The sequence below is a fragment of the Sinocyclocheilus rhinocerous genome, unplaced genomic scaffold, assembly GCF_001515625.1.
Source record: "Sinocyclocheilus rhinocerous isolate Xijiao unplaced genomic scaffold, SAMN03320098_v1.1 scaffold95, whole genome shotgun sequence".
NCBI lineage: Eukaryota > Metazoa > Chordata > Actinopteri > Cypriniformes > Cyprinidae > Sinocyclocheilus > Sinocyclocheilus rhinocerous.
This window is the reverse complement of record NW_015662004.1, coordinates 73,504-82,829: the sequence shown is the minus strand read 5'-3', so window position 1 is coordinate 82,829 and position 9,326 is coordinate 73,504. Positions and strand designations below refer to the sequence as shown.

The 9,326-nt window shown below is 37.5% G+C and overlaps 1 pseudogene; it reads left to right on the top strand.

The window, feature by feature from the left end:
• Window positions 1–7,119, top strand: part of LOC107727246 (probable G-protein coupled receptor 34) — a 10,044-nt pseudogene extending 2,925 nt beyond the window's left edge.
• Window positions 7,120–9,326: the final 2,207 nt, after the last annotated feature.

Below are 9,326 nucleotides of genomic sequence, written 5' to 3'. Positions count from 1 at the left end.
CCAGGTGTAAATGCCCTCCGAAACGCATTCGAGACAGATATAAATCCGATCGCTCAAACCACTTTAGGAGGTGGTCTGGTGGTCACTTTACAGACGAAACTGGACAAGTGTAAATGCATCTGGTTGTTGAAACCACATATGTAAATTTTACTCCTCCCAAAATGTTAAAATAATAAATGTATGAAAGCATGTTATAGGCTATATGACATTAGTCAGACTGCGCTAATGCACTTCATTAAAAGTAGTGTGACTAACCTATCTTTCCAGTGCTGATGCCACGCGCTCTTCTATTGCGGTCTTTGATCTTGAAATGAGCTGATAATTAATAAAATGCAGCGCTTATCTTTTGATTTCGTTGACGTGAACTCCGTTAAATTTAAATATAGCGCGGGAATTGAAGATCCGATTTATATCCGTTTTGCGACGACACATTTATGTGGCCAAGTGTAAATGGAAACGTTTTAACAAATCAGATAGATATCCGATCAGCAAAAATGCATGAAATGACCAGGTGTAAACAGGCCCTTTGAGGTTCTTAGAGGTATCTTTGTTCCTTGTCTGGAATGTTGTACTCCTTGCCTATTGAGCCATTTCTTCAACAAATAAGAATGAATTTATGTGGCTTGTGTTTACCAAATTGTAATAATAATGTTTGTTTGTCAGCTTATGCTGAAGATATTGTTGTATTGATCAATAAACAGAGTAATGTACAGACTTTGCTTAACTTACTCAAAGATTTTAGAGTATTGTCTTCTGCTAAGGTTAACTGGAGAAAAGGTGATGCTTTATTGTTAGGTCAATGGACTGATGGGATACCTTGCCTTCCTGATGGGTTGTGTTGGGGAAAGGGAGGTATAAAATATTTAGTCTATTTGGGAGATGACAGTTTTTTGCAGAAAAATTGGGAGAGGGTGTTGGAAAAAGTTAAAGGGCACTTAGATAAATGGAAATGGTTAATACTGAATATGTGCTATAGAGGGCGGACTCTTATAGTCAACAATTTAGTCGCTTCCTCTCTTTGGCATACATTGGCATGTGTGGACCAGTGGTGTAGTCGGGGCCATACGGAAGTATACGCTGTATGCTTGCTTTTTTCCCTGGACTGTTTGTGTATTACGACTTTTAAGGATCAAAATTTGCGTATACCCTTAGTATACCCACTTCTTTTGTTGCTTCGCAAGTCCATAATCTACTGTAATGTAGCTTCTCCTTTAATGGTGTCCCATACTGTTGTGTGAAGGTCTTGATTCTTTGTTGTAATTCTACCTTTTCCCACCCATCATCGACGGCGCGTGTCCGTTGTAGCGAGAGAACTCCGCTCATTGCCGCTCACGCTCGGTGTTCAGTGTTTTGAGTGGCATTGAGTGCAGTTCTCTCGCTGCAGCAGCAGACACGCGCCATAAGAAAATATGGTAGTGAGTGGATACATTCTCACGCAAGTATCGAAAAAGCACGATACTTGCGAAACAACTAATTTAGCATCTTTTTACTAACATCCCGAGCCTGCATTACTAATAATTCCAAAGCATAATTTTAGATCTAAAAACGGAGGATTGAGCCGTATGCCGTTATTGAAGAGAGAGCTGAAGAGAACACATGTGAATGTGAATTATTCGCGTAAGGCCGACTTTCCCGAAACTATTTTATTGATAAAGTCGCTTAGTTAAATATCTTTGTGCGTGTAAGAGAGAGAGAGAGAACCCGCTGTCCAACAGTTTGATGCCAAGCATCCCCAAATATAATCCCTTCAGGCCCGGTTTTACGGGGGTGATAGAGAAAGCAAATGCTAAAGAAAGCAAGAGGACCCTCAGATTAAGCTGTATCCAGTGCGTATTTGTGTTTGCGCTCCGGAGAGCGTAAATAGTTTCTATTTACAGAGGTTTTTTTTTTACGGCATTGAACAATAAAGCCAATCTTTCTTTAACGCCAGAGTTTTTGTCCAGTGTTCAGTTCTACAAGCTCAAAAACCCTCTTATTATAACGATGTAAATAAAACATTAATTGTGCAGTATAGAGAGATTCATTATAACGCAACTTTGTGAGATCACGATCAACTGAGTGGCAGCTTTTCAGGGAGCGCTGTTTGCGGGCTTGTATGTAATGTATGTAATCCATTCAGTATTTGTATAAAACTTTTGTTTTTCTCCTGCAAAATCCTCAAATCCTCTTGTAGGAGGTATAATTCCCTTCTTTCTACTGTACTGAAGCCAAAGCAAATTTAACCTCTTCAGCTCTGCAGTCATCAAATTTATTGTAAAAAAAAAATCAACAAGTTGTGGAGCAGTAAACTAGAAATATATGGTGTTATTTGAAAGCTTAGATCCTCAGCTTTCTTGTCCATACCATCACTTTTGGATTTGTGTTACATAAAATAACATAATAAGGTCTGAAGATAAGGTCATTTTTTAATGATATAAAGACATTTATTTTTTCCCTCCTGTTTACTGCCACCTAGTGGAATGAAAATAAACTTTCCATAGGAAGATGGACCAAACAGATCTTAAATAACAGACTTTCAAATAAAAACCCAGTAAAAAAAATTATATCAAAATTAGATATTTTTTAATTGAGTGAAAGTACAGATACTGCTGGTCAAATATTACTCCATTACAAGTAAAAGTTGTAAAGACAGATTTTTACTTAAGTAAAAGTACAGAAGTGCTTGCTTTTAAAAGTACATAAGTACCAAAAGTAAATTTCCTTTTTTATGTCAATGCACTGTTTTATTGTTGTATGTAATACTTGCAATACTTTTGAAGCAACATAGAATGCATTACACCTACTGAATACACTGACTAGCTTGTAGTATCTTTGGAATAAAGAGCATTTAGAATGTTAAAAACCTATGGGGGAAAAAACAAAACAAAACCAAATGATTTAACACCCCTACCCAGCCCCACAAAAGCAGGATGGTAGTCATCTCACACAATTCTGACAGTGTGTGCACACATATATGTGTTGCCATTCTTGCACATTTGAACAGAGCGAACAGTGAAATCCTGTAAATACAGAGTGATAAGGAAGAAACAAAATCAAACCTGCTTTAAAACCCAGCAACACAACTGTAGCTGTATAACTTTTACAACAGCAACACTGCTTTAACAAAAAAAGCAAAACAGCAACAGACTTATTTGACATCAAAACACTTTTTTTTTTAAATGCTGTCTAATCCCTCTCGCGGTACTTTGATGTCACACACAGAACGGTCTGTGCAGTGCTGCTTCAGTCAAACACCTTTTGTGTTTTATTAGGAGACGCACAACAATTCTTCTGTGGCTTTATAGGTAATATTTTCACGTACATAATTGAGCAAAATCAGACAATATCGAGTGCTGATGCCAGTTCCTTAATATAGATATTAAAAAGAGTTGGGCTGAGGCTGCAGCCTTGACGGACTCCTTTGGTCTGACTGAAATAATCAGTCCGTCTGTCATTGATCTTGACACAACATATGTCTTTCCTACTGGTGGTTGGTTCAACCAACCATTTGAGAAACACTGAGCTAGAGTGTCTGAGTGTACATTTGTGGATAGACTTTTTAGTTATCCTTCATGACTTTCTTTAACTGAGAGAATGACCTGAATTTATGATAGTTAAATACTGTATGTAAAATAAGAAAAATGACTTTTGTAAATGTTATGGATTTACCCAATTGTAATAGTTCCCGTGCAGTTGACATGGGTGATGTTGTGTAACCCATGTTTGTAGTGGTAGATTCTGTATGATCTGCACACCCTTTTTGGTGTTTTATGTTTCCAGACTCAATGCTATCTGTTTTGTTAGTGGCAAGTTATTAAAGACAAAGCTAAAAAACAACAACATCAACAGATAATTACAGGTCCATAGCTTTTGTCAGTATTCTGTCAAGTTTTAGAAAAGATTTTGCTGGATAGGATAAATGAGTTAATTCTGCAGATAACAGGCTTGGTTTTAAAGCTAAACATGGCATGCCGTGACCTGTGTACATATGCATTACAGGAAATGATAAACACGTATATAACTCTTCAGTACTTATGTGTTTTGTTGATCCTTGTACTATATTTTAGTGACTTAAATTATGTATGCAAATGATATTGTCTTCAGTCCACTAGTGCTGGCCTCCAACAACTTCCATGTGTTCTGTGTATGGCTTTGAAGATAGTATTATATGAAATGCTAGTAAGAGTGTTATGATCTGTAGAACTAAATAGGATACATGTCTAAACTTTCTGGCTTTAAATTATCTGATAAGAATCTTACTGTGTGTGTGAAAGTAAAATATCTTGGACATTTTATTACTGAGCACATGACAGAAGAAGAAGACACTGAAAGGCAATGGGGCATGATGCATATTACAGGCTAACATACTGTACTTTTATGTAAGTTTAGTGCATGTTCAGATGAAGTGAATATGTCTTTGTTTAAAGCATGTTGTACACTGTATACTGCACATTTGTGGTTAAATTATGGAATATAAAACTCACAGAGATGTAGCTTACAATGATGCAACAATAATTTTATTAAAGAGACCTAGATGACATAGTGCAAGTGAAATGTTTGTGATTGCGGGAGTCAATACAGTTGTACAAAATCTTATTTGTAAATTTATGTGCAGGCTCAGTGCTTCAGAATATAAAATTATTGTGGACTTATCGAATATAAGGGTCAGTAGCCTACTACATGCATACTACCACAGTAGTACTAGTATCACACTGGTACCCATTGTACTTTGTAACACATTTATTTATGTATGTAGGTAAGTATGTGGTTGCATTTTGTTTATTTTATGCATTGGAGTTCTCCAGGAGCAGGGTTGGAGATCCCTGTCATATCAAGAGCAGGATTGTCCAAACGATCCTGGAGAGCCACTGTCCTGTAGAGTTCAGCGCCAACTTGCCTCAGCACACCTGCCTGGAAGTTTCTAGCATGCCTAATAAAACCCTGATTAACTGGTCCAGGTGTGTTTAATTGGGGTTGGAGCTGAACGCTGCAGAACAGTGGCAAACCTCCTCCAGGAACAGGACTGGACATCTAGATCTAGAGCAGGGCTGTCCAAACTCGGTCCTGGAGGGCTCTTTTCTTGGGATCTTAGCATTTGTTCAAAAGCAATTCAACAAGTTGTACACTCTAAAAAATGCTGGATTAAATATAACCCAGCATTTTTTAGAGTGTAGGAATACTTACAGTAGTGAAGTAAGAACCTGTCATAATACAGACCATTTTTAAACCTTTTCCTCACATGCCTCATTAGGAACACTGAATATCACTGTGTCAAGATTTTGAGGAGCAGTCAGCAAGTGTACACCGATTTTTGACCACTCCAGGACCGAGTTTGGACAGCCCTGATCTAGAGAGTGGAATATCAAAGAGACTTAACTTGTTCCAGTAAACAATCACCATGAAAACTCACACCACTCATATTTTCTTCATACATTTTCAAAACTAGTTTGTACTGCAATTCTCTAACAAAAGAGTAATAAAACAAGAATGAATAAATAAAATTTTTTATTCATAAAACTTTTATGAAGAAACTAACAACATGTATTCCAGCATCCTGTTTCTCAGCCTCATCAGTCTTGATCGCTACTTGAAAATCATCAAGCCCGTTTGGGTCCGTCGAATACAAAAGACAAAGTGGAGCCACATGGCAAGCTACATCGTCTGGGTGATCCTCATCTCAGGAGTGATTCCCTTTTTTACAAGCAACAGTCAAAAACATCCGTGTGACAAGGGATATTTCCTGTGCTCTGAGAATGGAAGCGAATTTTGCTTGGCTTATCTAGCACTGCTCTGCATTTCTACTGAGGTTAGCAGTCGTGTCAACCACAGCAACCAGGGTCCAACGTCACATGCGAGCAGAGTTTCCTGCATAGGTACTGGAGTTTCTGAACCGGCATGCATCTAGTCACTTGCTCAAGCACAAGCAAACCAGCTACACAGGTAAGAGTATTTTTCTTTTCTTGGGATCTTAGCATTTGTTCAAAAGCAATTCAACAAGTTGTAGAAATACTTACAGTAGATCAAGTAAGAACCTGTCATAATACAGACCATTTTTAAACCTTTTCCTCACATGCCTCATTAGGAACACCGAAAATCACTGTATGTCAAGACTTTGAGGAGCAGTCAGCAAGTGTACACCGATTTTTGACCATCACAATGATGCAGGAAGACAATTTAACCACCAATGTGTCCTGTCAGATTCATGATGGCATATTGTCACCATTCTTGCCCATTGGCTACATTATCATCTGTTGCATTGGTCTGCTCTGTAACACTGTCACGCTCTACATATTTTTCCTTCGGCGACAGACAGACTCTTCCATGACCGTGTACATGCGGCACCTTGCCCTAGCGGACACCCTCCTGGTCATGTGCTTGCCCCTGCGAGTTTACTACCACAACAAAAAAGGTCCCTTCTACTTGTGCAAGGTGGTGGGCATCTTCTTCTACATCAACATGTATTCCAGCATCCTGTTTCTCAGCCTCATCAGTCTTGATCGCTACTTGAAAATCATCAAGCCCGTTTGGGTCTTTCGAATACAGAAGACAAAGTGGAGCCACATGGCAAGCTACATCGTCTGGGTGATCCTCATCTCAGGAGTGATTCCCTTTTTTACAAGCAACAGTCAAAAACATCCGTGTGACAAGGTTTGCTTCCACTTCCACAGCAAGGGGCCTGTCGGTGGGACCATTAACCTGACTACAGTGGTGCTCTTCCTTGTTTTTTATGTAGCCTTTCTTTGTTTTTATGTGAAGATCACTAAGAAACTCAAGACTATGTCCATGGGTAATGGTGACCCTAAGGCACAGAGTCACAAAAAAAGGGTAATCATGAAGATTTTCTTAGTACCGGCCATTTTTACTTTGTGTTTCTTGCCCTACCATGCGATACGAATACCGTACGTTCTGGCTCAGATGAATGTGATCGGAGATCTTCAAATCTAACAATTGTTGCACATCTTAAATGAGAGTGCCTTGCTATTGTCTGCTCTAAATAGCTGCCTTGACCCAATTATCTATTACTTCTTATCCAGTGAATATCGGAAAACAATACTGCGTGTCATTCAGGGCAAGTTTGAAAACATGTATGCTTTAAACAGAAGGAGAATCAGCATAAACCACCCACTCACTGAAATTTAGCATTAATGGGATAGTTCACCCAAAAATGAAAATTCTGTCATTAATTACTCACCCTCATGTCATTCTAAACCCGTAAGACCTCCATTCATCTTCGGAACACAAATTAAGATATTTTTGATGAATTCCGAGAGCTCTCTGACCCTCCCATAGACAGTAGTGTAATTACCACGATCAAGGTCCAGAAACGTAGCAAGGAGATCTGTAAAATAATCCATGTGACGTCAAGGGTTCAACCGTAATTTTACGACGCTACGAGAATACTTTTTGCATGCAAAGAAAACCAAAAATAACGACTTCATTCAACAATTCGTCTCTTCCGCGTCACCCTGCTGCCATTTTGGAGAGTATCCACTGAACGCAAACAGCGTATGCTCTTCTGTGTCAGCTGCGTCACGCTGACACGTTGTTTACGCTTTGATTTGAACAAAAACAACGTATCCGCGTGACGCAGCAAATTTACATGAATATTCATTTATTGGCATATTGTGGGCTGGTCCTCGAGACAACGTGCAAACGAATGGAACAAAAAATATATGTGCTCCCTCCTCAAATCGCAGCTTCAAGTTTTAATGTTAAGCATTAAAGCATTAACTGCAACAGTGTCAAAACAATGCATAGTTTGTGTAATATGATAAATAGTCTGAGCTGTTATTGTCACGTTTTGTTTTGTTTTCCCTGTGTTCCTGCCTCCTGTTTCTTTATGCCCGTATTTGGTCCTTCCGGTTCCTGTCCACATTCAGTTCCATTTGTTCCAGGTGTTCCTAGTTTTTAGTTATCCTCCTCACCTGTCTGCCCCTCGTTAGTTGCCCTATTTGAGTGATAGCCCATTTTGTTCTCCATTGTCTGGAACTGTTCATGTCAACCTTTGCTACATGTGTTTTCCTGTTTTCTTGGATATTATTCAAGTCTATATGTTTGAATTTGACTTTACTCTTTGTTATTTACTCTAATTTTGGAGTAGTTTGATTAGTAGCCTGCCTAGTTGTCATTGGTGACTAGTAATGCAGTGTGTTTATAACAATGCTTGAAATAAACCTCTACAAATATGTCTGTGGCCTAATAAAATGTATAAGCAAGCCTGGTGTGAGTATCCTGTGTTCTTTTTTTTTTGTTCATATTGTAGCTACTGGATATCATGTAGTATTATAATTAAAGTCACATAAATTAATGTGCATTAAATGTGCAAATGTCACATTATTATTATTATGTTAAGCTTTTTTTAAAAACATCAAAATCTTTCCACATTCACCTGTTTGGGAATCAATCTCCAAGTACTAATAGATTATACTAGAACAAAGGTATAACTTCACCCAAAAATGACAACTAAAATATTTACTCACCCGTATGAACAAAAACACTCACACATTTCTCAATCATACAAGCCATACAACCTTGAAACAACATGAGAGTGAGTGAATTTTTATTTTTGAACGAATTGTCCCTTTAAAATTGACCTGCAAAAGCATATGTCATGTTCTTTTCATTATTATTTTATTTATTTAACAGTCAAATACAGAGCAAAAAAACAGAGTATTGCGTAACAGTTTAGGGAATGTGAGAAAGAACTGCTACTACTAATAAATATTATAATGATCATATATAAGTATACATTGTGTCTGTTCTTTGACCATATTTTGCACTGAATCAACCTACTTTCATGTCATATGTTTAAGAATGGTGTGTAAAAGCATCCAAAATGTCATGATCCACAGTGTTGCGTTAATCATGTATAACATTTGAACATTTTATTCAAAAGTGTTTTCCACATTTTACAAGCATACATACTGTACAATGAAACCATTTCTGACTCCTCCTGAGATTAATATCTTCTGAGATTAATTAAAGTTAATATTTCAGAACCAACTTTCATGTTCACAGTTCTCTGATGTTGGTTAATAGTAGCATGACATGCAGGTTAACAAATGAAATGTTATCTATTTTGGTAAGTCTTTTATTTGGACTCTTTGGAACATGGAAATTCTGTTGAAGATTATATAAATATTAATTGCATTCATTAAATGTTACTATGAGAAGTACGGAAGTAATTGCTTTCTGAATATAACTCAAATTGAAAAGACAAGGAAACTTTCAAAACAATATGTGTATGTGGAATAAAGCAATGCAAAATTAAGTGAGTATCTGGTGTCTGAGATAATTATTGAAATGTTAATGCTTAACATTGAAACTTCGTTACCTTTTCAAAATAA